Raw genomic sequence first — 18,719 nt, 5'->3', positions numbered from 1 at the left:
CGCCAGTGTGAAAGGGGCCTAACACAATAAAAGCATTTTAGAAAAAAAAATAACATGTTTTAGTGTCTGCATAGTCTGAGAGACATTCTTTTTCATTTTTTTTTTTGCGATTGTCTCATGTAGGGGCTCACTTTTTGCGGGATGAGGTGATGATTTGATTGGTATTATTTTGGGGTACATACAGCTTTTTTGATCACTTTTAATACCTATTTTTGGGTAGTATTTAGGGTAGTAAGGTGGGCAAAATTTCTATTCCTTCATAGTTTTTTTTTGTTTTTTATTTATGGCGTTCATCGTGCGTTGAAAGTACCATGAGTTGACCCTTTCATAGATCAGGTAGTTGTGGACGCGGTGATATCAAACATGTGTAGTATATTTTTATTTTTTTATTTTAAGCAAATATAAATGTGCAGCTATAAGAAGAAATTAGATTTTTTTTATTTTAACTTTTAAAAAAAATTGGGGACCCAGACCCACTTGGTTCTTGAAGATCCAGTGGGTCTAATGCCTCTATAATACACTGCAGTACACTATATAGTGTACTGCAGTGTATTGTGACTTTACACAGTCTGATCAGCCTCCTGCCTTTAGCAGGAGCTTGATCAGGCTTAGCTATACCATGGCAAGCCGGAAGCCTGTGAAGGCGGCTGGTTGCCATGGTAACCATCAGGATGCTGCTGCAACAGAGCAGCGGCCCAATGTGGGAGGGAGAGAGCCCCCTCCCTCTGTGAACCTGTCAAGCATCGAGTCGCTGCAACGGCACAGCAGTGGCCCGATGGGAGATGATGGGAGCTCCCTCCCTGTTAACCCTTTCCATACAGCTGTCCCTATGGACCGCAGCATGGAAGGAGTTAAACGGCTGACATCGGTGCCAGCACCAATGTAGCCCGTTTCAAGCAGAGTGTCATGCTGACAAGAGAGCTGTATGCTGACACTCTGCAAACTGCTCGGCCATCCTTAAAATGGGGGATCGCGCGCCTGCCCGCCCGCTCGGCCATCTTGAAATTAGGGGGCCACATGAGCTGGAGCCTACGGGGAGGGGTTATTATATATATATATGTATGTATATATATATATATATTTTAGAAGGACTGTGGGGTTTAGAACCTTTCAGCCGGCATTCGAATCCTCTGATTGGCTAGCGTGCCAACGAGGGCGGTGCCGGGACGGTTAGCTGAGATCCCCGGCTGTGTGTAACAGCCAGGGTCTCAGCGCTGTCACTATGTCTGCAGACATGGTGGCAGTTTAATGCCATGATGTGTATACTCGTCATGGAGCGCCAAGTATCAGTGCTCCATGACAAGTATCGGAGTATACATGTCAAATAGCACTAAGGGGTTAACATGTAATATTTTATGTGTTTGTAAACATTTTTAAGGCTGAGTTCACACTTCAGTCATTTGGTCAGTTATTTTCATCAGTTATTGTGAACCAAAACCAGTAGTGAAGACGACTCAGAGATCAGGTATAATGGTATAATCTGCTCCTGTTCTGTGTTTTTGACTCACACCTGGCTTTGGCTCACAATAACCTATGGAAATAACTGACCAAATTACTAAAGTGTGAACTCAGCCTTAGGACTCATGCACAAGACTGCACCGTGTTTTGCGGTCTGCAGATTGCGCATCTGCAAAACACGGATGCCAACTGTGCGGAACGGAACGGGCGGCCCTTGATAGAAATTCCTATTCTTGTCTGCAAAACAGACAAGAATAGGACATGCTCTAAATGTTTTTTTTTTGCAGGGCCACAGAGCAACGAGTGCGGACAGCACATGAAGTACTTTCTGCATCTTTTGTGGCCCCCGCAAAAATTCAGCTCGGATGCAGACCCAAACAACATTCATGTGCATGAGCCCTAAGGCTATGACAGATCCCGAATTCTGTGTATCTTCCTCGTATTCACATTTTGTAGGCTAGATTGCAGATGACAAGCTATGAACAAAGCAAATAAGGATATTAAGCTAAAAATGCAGTTTTTTTTTCTTGTTTCTATTTAGAAATGACAGGCTGCACCCCATTAGCAGTTGTATATCACGTCACTACAGAGACAGAAAATATGTAGCGACTCACAGCGATGCTGTTCTGCTGTCTGATGTGTCTACATGATCTGAAAGGCTCTTCTTGGCCGGCCTTGCGGTTGTCTGCTTTATCTCATATTTACAAGCAGGCACCTTCACCTTATATCATCACTCTGTAACACTCCATCTCTTCTCTAAGCATGACTATTTCTACAGGGCCGCTGTTATAAAGCAATAATTATTACTCTTTACTTTTTATATACCCCGGGCATGGTACTCGGGGCGGGAAACAGCCTGTATCATCAGGTCGATGCTGGAGAGTGGTGATTTGTATGTGTTTTACGAGGTTGGAAGGTGATTTTAACGGCATGCAGGTAAAACTGACAATTGATTTATATTCCACAATAGGTTCCCCCTATAAAATTATTTTGCTGTTGGGGAGATAAATCTTTGATGTGCCATAGCCCTGGTATATGAAGCATACACCATGCCAGCAGCTGCATGGATTTCATTTTCTGGAAAACAGACTGTTATTTCCGACCTTGTATCGATCTAAGAATAGCAGAAAACAGCACAATCTTGTTGTACATTTCAGCAAATATATTTTATCAAAATGTATAAATGTGTTAAACTGAGTGCAGCAGACTGTAGATCACGTCCCAAAATGTATGTTGTGTCTTTTTTTATTTACACATTTGTCATATACAGTAAAGGGGGAGATTTATGAAACTGCCTAGAAGAAAACTGCCTTTGTGGCTCAAAGCAAGCAGTCACATCTCATGTTTCATTTCATATCTGCTTGCAAAATATTTAAAGCTGATCTGTGATTGGTTGCTTTGGTCAGACAGTTTGTCCGATAGACAGTTTCAAAATTTCCCCTTGTGGTATCTAGCTATGCGCAGAAATAAACTAAATGGAAGCCACTGTAGTTGTGTACAGTCGTGGCTAAAAGTTTTGAGAATTACATAAATATTGGAAATTGGAAAAGTTGCTGCTTAAGTTTTTATAATAGCAATTTGCATATACTCCAGAATGTTATGAAGAGTGATCAGATGAATTGCATAGTCCTTCTTTGCCATGAAAATGAACTTAATCCCAAAAAAACCTTTCCACTGCATTTAATTGCTGTCATTAAAGGACCTGCTGAGATCATTTCAGTAATCGTCTTGTTAACTCAGGTGAGAATGTTGACGAGCACAAGGCTGGAGATCATTATGTCAGGCTGATTGGGTTAAAATGACTTGACCTGTTAAAAGGAGGGTGATGCTTGAAATTATTGTTCTTCCATTGTTAACCATGGTGACCTACAAAGAAATGCGTGCAGCAATCATTACGTTGCATAAAAATGGCTTCACAGGCAAGGATTTTGTGGCTACTAAAATTGCACCTCAATCAACAATTTATAGGATCATCAAGAACTTCAAGGAAAGATGTTCAATTCTTGTTAAGAAGGCTTCAGGGCGTCCAAGAAAGTCCAGCAAGCGCCAGGATCGTCTCCTAAAGAGGTTTCAGCTGCGGGATCAGAGTGCCACCAGTGCAGAGCTTGCTCAGGGATGGCAGCAGGCAGGTGTGAGCGCATCTGCACGCACAGCGATGCGAAGACTTTTGGAAGATGGCCTGGTGTCAAGAAGGGCAGCAAAGAACCCACTTCTCTCCAAAAAAAACATCAGGGACAGATTGATCTTCTGCAGAAAATATGGTGAATGGACTGCTGAGGACTGGGGCAAAGTCCCACAATTTTGCCCAAAAACACAGCCATAAATAAAGAATGGTACCAAAACACCCTCCAACAGCAACTTCTTCCAACAATCCAACAACAGTTTGGTGAAGAACAATGCATTTTCCAGCACGATGGAGCACCGTGCCATAAGGCAAAAGTGATAACTAAGTGGCTCGGGGACCAAAACGTTGACATTTTGGGTCCATGGCCTGGAAACTCCCAGATCTTAATCCCATTGAGAACTTGTGGTCAATCCTCAAGAGGCAGGTGGACAAACAAAAACCCACTAATTCTGACAAACTCCAAGAAGTGATTATGAAAGAATGGGTTGCTATCAGTCAGGAATTGGCCCAGAAATTGATTGAGAGCATGCCCAGTCGAATTGCAGAGGTCCTGAAAAAAAAGGCCCAACACTGAAAATACTGACTCTTTGCATAAATGTCATGTAATTGTCGATAAAAAGCCTTTGAAACGTATGAAGTGCGTGTAATTATACTTCACTACATCACAGAAACAACTGAAATAAAGATCTAAAAGCAGTTTAGAAGCAAACTTTGTAAAAACTAATATTTGTTTCATTCTCAAAACTTTTGGCCACAACTGTACTCACTGCACCTTTAGGATAGCCTATATTCACATTAGCGTTTTTTGCTGATCCATCATGAACAATACAATAATACAACCGCACGCATCCGTCATGAATGGATCTGGTTCTATTATGTCTTCTATATCCAAAACGGATCCGTCTTGAACAGCATTAAAAGTCAATAGGGGACAGATCCGTTTTCTATTGTGTCAGAGAAAACGGATCCGTCCCCATTGACTTACATTGTGTGCCGGGGCAGATCCGTTTGGCTCTGCACCAAATGGCGGACATAAAAACGCTGGTGTCTGCCTCCAGAGCAGAATGGTGACTGAACGGAGGCAAACTGATGCATTCTGAACGGATCCTTTTCCATTCAGAATGCATTAGGGCAAAACTGATCCGTTTTGGAGCGCTTGTGAGAGCCCTGAACGGATCTCACAAACGGAAAGCCAAAACGCCAGTGTGAAAGGAGCCTTAGCTGCAAAGAATGTCTATACTGATGTTTGAGTGGATTTCTGCACGTTTCTGCACCAAATCTGCAACAAAATTTTCAGATGTTACTTGTGGATTTTGTTTGCGGATTTTGATACAGTTTTGCCCTAATATCACCCTTTGCATTGCTATCCGCACTAAAAATCTGTACAAACAATTGACGTGCTGCAGATTTCAAAATCTGTTATAGGATGATTCTACATGTAAAAAAAAAAAAAAGCAAAGTGTACCTGAGATTTGTCAAATCTCATTTACTTTGCTGGTACTGAATGAAAGAACAGAAGAACCGCAATTAGGCCGAATGCACACGGCTGTGAGCGGTCCGTGGTATGCCGGGCTGGATTCCTGCTGAGAGCAGGAGCGCACGGCGTCATTGGTTGCTATGATGCAGTGCGCTTCATGGCACCGCTGCACTACAGTAATACACTCGTATAGATCATGCAGATTATCATAGATTACTGCAGCGTCGGCATGAAGCGCACAGCGCCATAGCAACCAATGACGCCGTGCGCTCCTGCTGTCAGCAGGAATCCAGGCCGTGTTATCACGGACTGCTCACGGCCGCGGAACATGGCCGTGTGCATTCGGCCTTAATCTGCAACATGTGTAGGTAGCCTTATAGGTTTGTATTTACATCTTTTATGATAGCAGCCTGTGCAAATACAGATGTAGTAGAGTTAACACACATGCTTTGAGACGTGTTATCTAAACTAAATGCGCTAAGGCTAAGCAAACACCATCAATTGCATTTCAATGGCTTTTGTTTCAAGATAACACAATGAGTTAAGAAATTTGAGTTAAGAGTTTGTGTGTTAACCCTGCTACATATGTACATAATAAATAAGCAACTTTTAGTTTATGACATCCCATTAACTTATTATCCCAGCCTGTATTATTTTGAAACACAAAGTAGCAAAAAGAATCATAAAGTACAGTTTAAGGGGTTTTCGGGGACTTTGCTATTGATGATCTATCCTTAGGACAGGTCATTGATATCAGATTAGTGGGAGTCTTCGGGCACCCCTGCCAATCACCTATTTTCAGAAGCTGCGGCTTTGAAATGAAGCAGCGGAACTACACATCTTCGTACACTGTGTTCATGTATGTTCTATGTAGTTTTGGTGTCTGATTCCAAAGAAACAAAGCAGATGTTCCCGATAATTGCCAAATCGTCAGCAGAGATGAGAGCTGCATTTATATTCAGCAATCATCTCCACTGTAAGGGGACAATTGTCCCTGGGCAGTAGATCGTTGTTTAGACAGTACATTCTGCTGCACAGGAACAATGATTTTTGGTACTGGCAGAACGACACAGTTACCCGATGAACAAACATTTGCTCATTCATTGGGTGATCGACGGCACCTTTTTACATGAGCCAATTATTGGGAATAAGCGTTTATATAAACCCTTATCCCCAATAATCTCTCAGATCATCAGTCCATTTAAAATGACCTTTAGGATAGGTCATCAATAGTAAAGTCCTGGAAACCCCCACTGAGTTCTGTCTGGAAAGTGGATCTGCTTAGTGATAAAGTGTCTAGACAGATAACTTATATAACTCCTGCTGTATAATGTCTGCTGTCCCCAGTGGAGCTCACAACTTACAGTAAGCTCCCTATCAGTACTTCTTAGGAGTGTAGGATGAAAGTCCCTGGAGGAAACCCATGCAAACACAGGGAGAACACAAAACTGGGTGATACGGGGAGCCCCAATGGTGGCCATAATTGTTGTGCGCTCCGGAATGGAGAGGGTTAAAACAACTTGCTAACGAGAATTAATGAGCGCCCAATAACGGCTTTTCCTGCTGCAGAGTTTGGAATATTTAACTCTTTCAATTCCAGAGAACACAGCTAGGAGGGAGCAGTGGTTGTCACCCAGCTTTTCCAGAATTAGATATTACTAAGGTTATGTTCATGTGTTGGAGGATCCTTTTGAGGCCTCTGTCACAAAATTAGTTGAAAAAATGGGCGGGCGGTTCTTTTTTCTAGGCTAAAGAAGCATTTTCCCAAATAGAAACCAAACAGGGATCCCAATATAGTCAATAGGGTCTGTTTGGCACCATTTGCCTCAGTTATGTGCTGAATCCGGTAGGTCCTTTATTTCAACGAAGCAGAAGAACGGAAATAACAAACGCTGATGTGAAAGAGGCCTAAGAAACCTATATAATGGAATATTTTCTGATTCTCAGATCCCATTGAGTATGATTTATCAGAGCAGAAAGGACCTTGCTGTCCATAGAAATCAATGCAATGCTGCAGAATGGTGAGATGGTCCACTACCTCCCCTTGCTGGTAACAGTGTGGTAGCATGCCTTGTACCTTGTAGAGTATTACTGAGTGAAATCGTTATGTTGTGTTTTAGTTCACATGAATCAGAAAAAACTGCATAAAGCTGTATGTACCCACCTGTTGTGACAAGCGCCCAGATGCTGGGAATACATTTTTAATATGCTCTGTGTTGAGTTGTCATGTTAAGAAAAATGAGAACTATCAATCATCTCTTCGGTGACCCTGGTTCAGTTGGACAACAACTTGATATTTTTCTTTCCCTTTCTAAGCTTTCGAGCTTGCTGTCATTAAAAATGATTAGGACACGATGCCTCCTGGTGAATCTCCATACCTGTAGACTTGACCCGGGTCCTACTGGGATTCATTTACCAACATCTTGTGCTTGTCTTGTGTCATTTTCTAACGACTGGTGGCATTTAAGAATGTCAGTTTTACATGTGACATTTGGAAAAGAAATATTGCTTGATCCTGGAGTTGTCAGCGTGGACTGATGTATGTGTTTTCTTCTCTACATGTTTGTGATCGTTCCCTTTTTCAGCAAACTGTCTAATAGCTAAGGGTTACAGTCAAGAATATGTGTATATCGTCAAGAAACTGACAATTCATGTGCCAAAAGAAAAAAGTCAAACAATAATATAGTATGTGCTGCACTGAGCAAACATACCGCTGTAGGTCAGACTCGTTTGCTTAACTTCCAGTCAATAAGGCCAATATTGTGGCCGATCCCTGGCCTGTAAACTTTCAGACGGGTCACATGTGCCTCTGTGGCCAATCACTGCTCATCAACCATGATGCAGAGGAACGCTGCATGATTAAAATATCTTAAAGTTAATGAAATTATATTTGTGCAGGTGGTACATGAACAGTAGATGAGGGATCTTAGTTTTGGCTAATAGATGACTAAATGATAATTAACGGTTTGTCAGCTATGCAAGGCCCTCAAGTGAATAGGAATGAGCTGCAATACTAAGCACAGCTACTATACAATGTATGGCTTGGTATGGAATGAAAAGGCTGCAGCACTCGTGGCGCTCCTGGCGTGGTCTCTTCAAACAGATAATCGGGGGGCCAGAATGATCTGGCCACAAACTGTCCTAATCTGTGGCGGAAGATCTATGAGACCCACAAAGCAAAGGGCTAGAGATGTGGACTTGGAGATATGCTGTCTCACTACCTTCTGTAGGAGAAGCAACACGGCGTTCCAGAATGTGGACAATAAGGGGAATTCCCACCAGACATGTTTGTATGTACTGAAGAGCAGTATGAGTGATTAAGCTTGTGAAAATGTGTGTTGATGTAAGGTACCAGCGGATAAGTATTTTATTGTCGTCTCCCAGTTCGTAGCACCTTTAAATATCTTTTTTACGATAAGGAAGGCCAAATACCAGTCCTCCATCGAATGTACCACCCTCAATTCCTCTTCCCATTTAAGGACAAAGGGAGGTTTTCACAGTTGTGTTAGGAGATACAGGGATGTGCCTTCGAATAGTTGGGCAATTTTGGATATACCTGCTGCCAGCCAATTCTCTAAATGCAGGTCTGGGATCCATACATTTAGGTATAGCAAAGTGAGATTCTTAATAGTAATTTTAGGTAAAGTAGATAAATATGAGAGGAGGTTTTTCCATTCTGTAGTTGAGGCCTTTACACTAGAGAGTGACATATGATTCCTCTGAATATTTTGGTGTTGTAAATTTAACTGCGCGATAAGAGGAGTGGGGGAGGTAGCCTTTTCCAAGGTCACCCACCTCATGTTGTTGTCATGTGTCCACCAGTCCTTCATTTGCGTGAGGACACAAGCCCAGTAGTACTTCCTTATATCTGGTATACTCATACCCCCTTTGGCCCATGGTCTATTCATCGTAAAGAACTGGATTCTGGGCTCTCTGCCGGCCTAGACAGTCGGTGAAAAATTTTGCAAAGATTTTTTAAAAAGGCAGCGGGTATCGGGATCACCACAGTGCAGAAGGTATATAGTATAACTGGGAGCATCATCATTTTAAAAAACAGCCATTTTGCATGCCCAGGACAATAATGGTTGGGAAAATTTCCGAATCATATCAGATGTTTTTGATAGTAAGGGCCCGCTTCGGGTTCTCCAGGATTTTTATATTGATGGCCCATCTCTAGGATGCTGCAGTAACCAGCTCCATCCACTACACAGTGGACAGAAGTATGTAGTTCCAGCACCTATTTCTGGCTTTCGAGCTAATGCAGAACAGCAGATCAACATAGATGTCAGAAATTGGACTCCCACCAATCTAATATTGATGACCTAATATCAATGTAAAAGACCCATTTTCAGGCTGTTTTCACAATGCCATCAGAGGCTCCTCTTGCAGCAGTTCTGTCACATTTGACCAAAATAGTACAGCATGCAGCATTAATATTTATGCCAAAACTATGCTCTCTCAGTGGGACTCTTGTCTGGTAGAGATACATCCGTGTACCCGCCTGCTAGATTTGCAACATTTTCGGTGGGATTAGCACTCCTATACAAGCATTCCAGGACAGGACGTGTATGGGAAACTATGTGATACTGTGTGTGAATGAACAGTTCCCCACTACGTTCTCTTTTTTGGACTCCATGGTATTATGCTGAGAAAGAATCTCCACTACAGACAATTACTCAGATTTCATGTATCTATATTTGTGTACACTTAAAAAGAGTGAACAATATCTGTAATGTCTTTATTTGTGTATATGATTCTTAGAGAACTAATTAGAGGGTAAAGCATTGAGCAATGCGTCATTGAACCAAGAGACTGGGCCAGGGGCGTAGCTACAACTGACTGGATGCACTCATACAGGCACTCACCACATACATGGACACACTCATACAGGCACTCACCACATACATGGACGCACTCATACAGGCACTCACCACATACATGGACCCACTCACCACATACATGGACGCACTCATACAGGCACTCACCACATACATAGACGCACTCATACAGGCACTCACCACATACATAGACGCACTCATACAGGCACTCGCCACATACATGGACCCACTCAACACATACATGGACGCACTCATACAGGCACTCACCACATACATGGACGCACTCATACAGGCACTTACATACACGGACGCACTCATACAGGCACCCATCACATACATGGACGCACTTATACAGGCGCTCATCACATACATGGACGCACTCATACAGGCACTCATCACATACATGGACACACTCATACAGGCACTCATCACATACATGGACGCATTTATACAGGCACTCACCACATACATAGACGCACTCATACAGGCACTCACCACATACATAGACGCACTCATACAGGCACTCGCCACATACATGGACCCACTCACCACATACATGGATGCACTCATACAGGCACTCACCACATACATGGACGCACTCATGCACGCACTCACCACATACATGGATGCACTCATACAGGCACTCACCACATACATAGACGCACTCATACAGGCACTCACCACATACTTAGACGCACTTATACAGGCACTCACCACATACATGGACGCACTCATCACATACATGGAAGCACTCATACACGCACTCACCACATACATAGATGCACTCATACAGGCACTTACATACATGGACGCACTCATACAGGCACCCATCACATACATGGACGCACTCATACAGGCATTCATCACATACATGGACGCACTTATACAGGCACTCATCACATACATGGACGCACTCATACAGGCACTTACATACATGGACGCACTCATACAGGCACCCATCACATACATGGACGCACTTATACAGGCGCTCATCACATACATGGACGCACTCATACAGGCACTCATCACATACATGGACACACTCATACAGGCACTCATCACATACATGGACGCATTTATACAGGCACTCACCACATACATAGACGCACTCATAAAGGCACTCACCACATACTTAGACGCACTTATACAGGCACTCACCACATACTTAGACGCACTCACTGCATACATGGACGCACTCATACAGGCACTTACATTCATGGACGCACTCATACAGGCACCCACCACATACATGGACGCACTCATACAGGCACTTACATACACGGACGCACTCATATAGGCACTCACCACATACATGGATGCACTCATACAGGCACTCACCACATACATGGACGCACTCATGCACGCACTCACCACATACATGGATGTACTCATACAGGCACTCACCACATACATAGACGCACTCATACAGGCACTCACCATATACATAGACGCACTCATACAGGCACTCACCACATACATGGACGCACTCATACAGGCACTCACCACATACATGGACGCACTCATGCACGCACTCACCACATACATGGATGCACTCATACAGGCACTCACCACATACATAAATGCACTCATACAGGCACTCACCACATACATAGACGCACTCATACAGGCACTCACCACATACATAGACGCACTCATACAGGCACTCACCACATACATAGACGCACTCATACAGGCACTCACCACATACATAGACGCACTCATACAGGCACTCGCCACATACATGGACCCACTCACCACATACATGGACGCACTCATACAGGCACTCACCACATACATAGACGCACTCATACAGGCACTCACCACATACATAGACGCACTCATACAGGCACTCGCCACATACATGGACCCACTCAACACATACATGGACGCACTCTTACAGGCACTCACCACATACATGGACGCACTCATACAGGCACTCACCACATACATAGACACACTCACCACATACATGGACACACTCATACAGGCACTCATCACATACATGGACACACTCATACAGGCATTAACCACATACATGGACACACTTATACAGGCACTCACCACATACATAGACGCACTCATACAGGCACTCACCACATACTTAGACACACTTATACAGGCACTCACCACATACATGGACGCACTCATCACATACATGGACGCACTCATACACGCACTCACCACATACATAGATGCACTCATACAGGCACTTACATACATGGACGCACTCATACAGGCACCCATCACATACATGGACGCACTCATACAGGCATTCATCACATACATGGACGCACTTATACAGGCGCTCATCACATACATGGACGCACTCATACAGGCACTTACATACATGGACGCACTCATACAGGCACCCATCACATACATGGACGCACTTATACAGGCGCTCATCACATACATGGACGCACTCATACAGGCACTCATCACATACATGGACACACTCATACAGGCACTCATCACATACATGGACGCATTTATACAGGCACTCACCACATACATAGACGCACTCATAAAGGCACTCACCACATACTTAGACGCACTTATACAGGCACTCACCACATACATGGACGCACTCACCGCATACATGGACGCACTCATACAGGCACTTACATTCATGGACGCACTCATACAGACACCCACCACATACATGGACGCACTCATACAGGCACTTACATACATGGACGCACTCATATAGGCACTCACCACATACCTGGACACACTCATACAGGCACTCATCACATACATGGACAAACTCATACACGCACTCACCACATACATGGACACACTCATACAGGCACAGGTAAGGGCTTACCTGTGCCTCGCTGGACTTGTGAAAAAATATGGCCGCCCGCATATGTTTGCGGGCGAACAATGCAAACTGACCATCACTGATTGTAAGTAGGGGCAGCCCTAGAGCTAATGAAAACATTCAGTACTGCTCTGGAGCCCCTTCTGAGCTCGGGCCCCGAAGCAGTCGCTTCCCCTGCTTCCCTGATAGCTACACCACTGGACTGGGCTTTATGTAATATCATTGCATGATGGTTGTTATGTATGTTGTGTACAGAAACTGGAATCTCTAGGGAGCCTAAGAGCTTGCAGTGCTGGCAAAAAACTAGCTGACATCATTTACTGGCCTTAAAATGTTGTTGTAAAACTTGCCTTTTTTCACTAAATGGACATGCAAAAAATCTTTACCCTGTTCAACCATCTATGCTTGAAATTAATTAAGCATCTCTACCTTGACTTAGCCAACCAACCTCTTCCCAGTGGTACCAAGGGTCCCAAAGCCTAAATCAGGAACAGAATTTTATAGTTCTGGATTACAGTACAAGTAAAAAGTTCTTTTAAACAACTTCATGTATATCTAAATACTAATATTACTTTTATCTGCCACATGCTTATATATATCTATATATATATAATATATATATAAGTTTGAGGAAATGTCAGCCTCTGGAGCTTTCAATCAACAATTCTTTATATACAAACAGCGTCGTCCTTTTTATATTTCGGAGATTTTACACCTCACTGCTTGGTGAAAGAGTTAATTGTTGGATGCTCATTTTGTAAAGATGCCCAAGGCTTGTGAGAATCTGTGCCAGTTAATCAGCAGTAACCTGTGAAATGGAATGTGGCATTTGCCCTTCAGACAAATGAACAGTCACCACACCAAACCTATTCAACTATTTTGTAATTTAACCATTTCATACCTGCTTCATCGCAGTACTAGCAGTATTTTTTGGAATAATTGCTCTAGGCCTGTTCTACTTTTTGTGACCATATGGTACTTGAAAGTATTTCGGCTTCCTAATTTTTATCTCTATTTATGTAGGCCACACATCATTTACAAGAAAGCACACAAACATATATGGTACACGCATATACACACAGAGACTAACAATATATTTATCATGTTAACAAGCCAACAATCGTATATGACCTTTCATTAAAGGCATCCTAAACACGAAGGTGCGGAAAGGCTGCACAGAGTGCTCTGCTCGGCTTGTGGAGTACGGATACATAGAAAGTATATGGGGTCTGTACTCCATGTGCTTAGAACCGATAAAAGGTTTAGATAACTAGACTGAGTATATTTCATTTTCTTAACAACTTTCAGGGGTTGTAAGTTACATTATGCTATTATTATATTGTCCTATGGTAGCATGTGCTTCGGTTTAGCAAATTACTATTTGTGATGAATTGCTCACGCAATTTAATCCCTAAATTAAAGGATTTGCTTGGTTTAGAAAACCCATGAAATACCTTAGTAAGGAATTCTGACTTAATATGTCGGAGTCCCCTTCATATTTCAACTGCAGTGGTTACAATGGTTGTTTCTCACTCTGCAGGACACTGTAGGGGAATTGAACATTTCCTGCTGGGTTCCCTCACAGATTACAGCTGATTGTATGGTTGCAGCAGTGGAATACTCTGATCAGCTGCTCTTGGGGGATTGAAAAAAATAAATAAAACTATTGTTCAGAGTGGACAACACCTTTAACCTCCATACAGTGCATGAGAAGTGTAAGGCCCCTTTCACACGGGCGAGTATTCGTGAGGTGAACGCATTGCACCCACACTGAATCCGGACCCATTCATTTCTATGGGGCTGTGCACACGAGCGGTGATTTTCACGCATCACTTGTGCGTTGCATGAAAATCGCAGCATGCTCCTCTTTGTGCGTTTTTCACGCAACGCAGGCCCCATAAAAATGAATGGGGTTGCGTGAAAACCGCAAGCATCTGAAAGCAAGTGCGGATGCGGTGCGAATTTCACGCACGGTTGCTAGGTGACGATCGGGATGGAGACCCGATCATTATTATTTTCCCTTATAACATGGTTATAAGAGAAAATAATAGCATTCTGAATACAGAATGCATAGTACAATAGCGCTGGAGGGGTTAAAAAATAAATAAATAATAATTTAACTCACCTTAATGCACTTGCTCGCACAGCCGGCATCTCTTCTGTCTTCTTTGCTGTGTGCAGGAAAAGGACCTCTGGTGACGTCACTCCGGTCATCGCATGGTCCATCACATGATCCATCACCATGGTAAAAGATCATGTGACGGACCATGTGATGACCGGAGTGACGTCACCACAGGTCCTTTTCCTGCACACAGCAAAGAAGAAGACCGAAGAGATGCGGGCTGCGTGAGCAAGTGGATAAAGGTGAGTTAAATGTTTATTTTTTTTAACCCCCTCCAGCGCTATTGTACTATGCATTCTGTATTCAGAATGCTATTATTTTCCCTTATAACCATGTTATGAGGAAAAATAATACAATCTACAGAACACCGATCCCAAGCCCGAACTTCTGTGAAGAAGTTCGGATTTGGGTACCAAACATGCCGATTTTTCTCATGCGCGTGCAAAACGCATTACAATGTTTTGCACTCGCGCAGAAAAATCACGCATGTTCCTGCAACGCACCCGCACCTTTTCCCGCAACGCCCGTGTGAAAGGGGCCTAATTAGCGGGCTTAAGAGCTGATCATTTTTTACATTTAGTACAAGACTACTGATTTGCCTGCTCTTGACATGTGCACTTTTAACATTAAAATATAACTTTTATTAGTCGTTTTTATACTTAGTGATACCTTATTTCTATCTAACCTACTATTAAAACTGTCTACTAGACCCTCTAGTGTGCTGTTTAATTTAGCTGTGCTTTAATTTTGGTAGCCTGGTGGCAGCGCGCTTGCTCCAGTAGTATCTAATATTTATTTTGGCGTCTGCCTACAATCACACTTTTAGGAGGTATCGAGTAGCTTAAAACCCTATACACTGCCCCTCGACATGTTTCGCCATATACATGGCGTCTTCAGGGGATCGGGCAGTCTACAATATGATTTAAGTGGGGTCTATTTATTTCCTCCTGTTGGTGACGCGATAGGTGCTGACTAGTTATTTGGCTCCTTATTGGCATGTGTTGAGTAACAATTCACTCGATTTGTTACTTTTTAACTTGGATACTCCTTTGTGGTGACGTACCTATTATCGCGATGTGATCTAAAATCTCGCGCATGTCACTGCACTTAGGTTTATTTTCAAGTGCGATCTGTATTTGCCTCAAATATGGGCGAACATCTATACTTTTATTTAGATATAGTCGAATGATGCTTGCGATCTTCTTATTAGCTTAATTTTTATTCGGATGATTTTTTTTTTTTTTTAATACGATGACTTTTTTTCTCGCGGTGTGCGCCTGATCTTGCGCATGTCTCCACACTTATATTAAGAGGAAGACACTTTGTAGCTCAGCGCATGCTCTGGTACTTATATAGATTTGCGTTGATTTTGGTCTCTGCTATGACTTTTGTTATTCTTCTCTCATGCGCATGCTCACACACATAGTTTTTAGTATGTGATTTTTCTGGCTGATATTTTTCTTAATACTGGCGTCCTTTCTTATCTAGCTTTTTCAATTCTAAAGTAATTTTTATTTATACAGTTATGACATGACTTATTTGCGGTTTCTCAGATTTATTCCTTTTTGTATTTATTTTTTATTATTTATTATTTTGTTTGTAATTTTTTTTATATATTATTAATTAATTATTTATTGTTCTTATTTAGTATTTTCTAAATTTTTATTTTTTTCTCCTATTTTTTCAGGTTCTGTTGGATCTACGAGGAGGTAATAATTTTTTCTATGTTTATTATATTTATTTTTATTCTTTTATGACTCGTCACTAATCTATTGTTTGGTTCTAGGTGGTCAGATTATGAAATCTTATTATTTATTTGGTAAATTTGTATTTATGATGCCACTTTTATAAAAAGGATGCATAAGTAAAACCTTCATTCAGTCCCAGGGGGGAGAGGCTTTTTAGTCTATATATCCAGCGGGTTTCTCCCTGTCTTGGGCCGGATTTTATTTTTGTTATGCGCCATATTTTTAAGCTGTCAATTTTGCCACTATGCTCTGCTTGTATATGTCTGGCTAGTGTGGTATCTGCTTTAAGGTGGATGTCGCTAAGATGTTTGGATATTCTTCTTCGGAGTTCTTGTATGGTTTTACCCACATATATTTTGGGGCAGCCGCATTGAATGGCATAAACTACCCCTGTAGTTTTACAGTTTATGTATTGGGTAATTTCATATTTTTTGTTGTCGACTGGGTTTTCGAAATCTTTACATGCTACCAATTTGCTACAAAATTGACAATTTCCACATGGGTAAGAGCCCTTTTTGGCTAGCCATGTGGTTTTTACTTGGCTATGTACAAGCTGTTCCCTTAAATTTGGTCCTCTTCTGTATGTTATTGTAGGATGTTCGGTGATGAAATTTTTAATGTCTTCATCTAGTTTTAAAATATTCCAATATTTTTTTTAAATTTTACTATTTTCTTGATGTTTAATATCAGAGCTGATCATTCTCCATACACGGCAGATCCTGGCTGTGTAAAACAGCTGAACCCCATCCGCAGTGACCGGGATTGGAGATCGGAGTGGTTAGACAGAGGAAAAGGGTTCCCTCTGTTCTCCGATTGGTTACTGTAGCAGCATATTGTCTTACTAAGGCTTTCAGGCCTGTCATAGGAAACTGCCTTTTAAGACTTGCCTGCACTAATGCTTACAGGGATTATCACAGAAATGTAAAACTCTTTTTTTAAATTCTTTTGCTCACTTATCTGTAGTACTTTCTGTCATTTAGGTGGGTGTGCACACTCATCCTGAACATGCATCCCCCCAGGACGCACAGCTGTTAGCCCTTGTTAACCCCTTCCTCCCATGCATTAAAAAATTGTCCCTCGGTATAGCCTCATAGATACATATAGTATGTAATGCTCTCACAATTTCCTTCTTCACTGAGTGAGATATATAGTTCTGTATTTCTATGAATTTAGAAGTAGGGATGAATGAATGAATAAAAGATGTCTGGGCTGCTTCACCTGCATCACTATGAGATCACTACATCGATACTGAGAGGAGAAAAGAATCAGGGAAGATACAGAGCATGCTAACCCACCATTGAATGCAGGAGAAAGTGGACTAGAAGCGATCAAATTATCACATGTTCAAGTCCCCTAAGAGGACTAAAAATGCAAATATAAAATGTAAAAAAAGGTTTAAAAAAATCAAATCACCTCTTTTCTCAGTTTTGCATATAGTAATAAACAAAAAAAATAAACATACTGCAATTGGTGTTTGCATCCAAAAATGTCTAAAATGTGTGGTGCATCCAAAAATGTCTAAAATATTAAAACAAAAAAAAGATAAAATATAAAAATACGGTATGTATCATGTAACAAGAAGGAAAATAAAAAATAGCCGATTTGTCTTTTTGGTCACTTTTCCCACCCAAGAAAAATAGTGCAAAAGTAATTAAGAAAATCACTTGTACTGCAAAATGGTACCAATGCAAACTACATCTTATCCCGCAAAAAAGAGCCTGCACACAGTTCCCTAAAACATAGACTCGATATGACAGCGCAAAGCTTTGGGTAGCCAAAAACCCACCTCAAATAGCAATTGAGGTTATGTTTTTTATATGAATTTGTCATTACTGTAGTCATCCTAACCTACAGAATAAAGTCATCTCATTTTAGCGAACACTGAATGGTGTAGAAACAAAACCCAAAAACCAATGATGGAATAGTTATTTTCCAGTTTGACCCTACAAAGAATTTTCTTCTTGTTTTTCAATGCAAGATATGGTAAATTAAATAGTGCCATTACAAAAGCAAAAAACAAGCCCTCCATGCAGCTATGTGAACGGAAAAGTAAAAGAGTAAGGCGGGGAGAAAGAAAGCAAAAACTGGCTTGGCCTGGCTTTAACCCCAGCGAGTAGTAAAAGTCAA

At 41.8% G+C, this 18,719-nt stretch overlaps 1 protein-coding gene across 1 annotated transcript in view; it reads left to right on the top strand.

The window, feature by feature from the left end:
• The window catches only part of ARVCF (ARVCF delta catenin family member), a 574,725-nt gene that overhangs the window by 215,402 nt on the left and 340,604 nt on the right, over window positions 1-18,719 (top strand). Inside the window, exon 3 of the mRNA XM_044275582.1 lies at window positions 16,532-16,553. The gene's annotated coding sequence lies outside the window, so the exon portion shown is untranslated. The remainder of the gene's footprint in view (window positions 1-16,531; window positions 16,554-18,719) is intronic.

This window comes from Bufo gargarizans, chromosome 1 (genome assembly GCF_014858855.1).
Source record: "Bufo gargarizans isolate SCDJY-AF-19 chromosome 1, ASM1485885v1, whole genome shotgun sequence".
NCBI lineage: Eukaryota > Metazoa > Chordata > Amphibia > Anura > Bufonidae > Bufo > Bufo gargarizans.
This window is presented reverse-complemented; position numbering and strand designations above follow the sequence as displayed.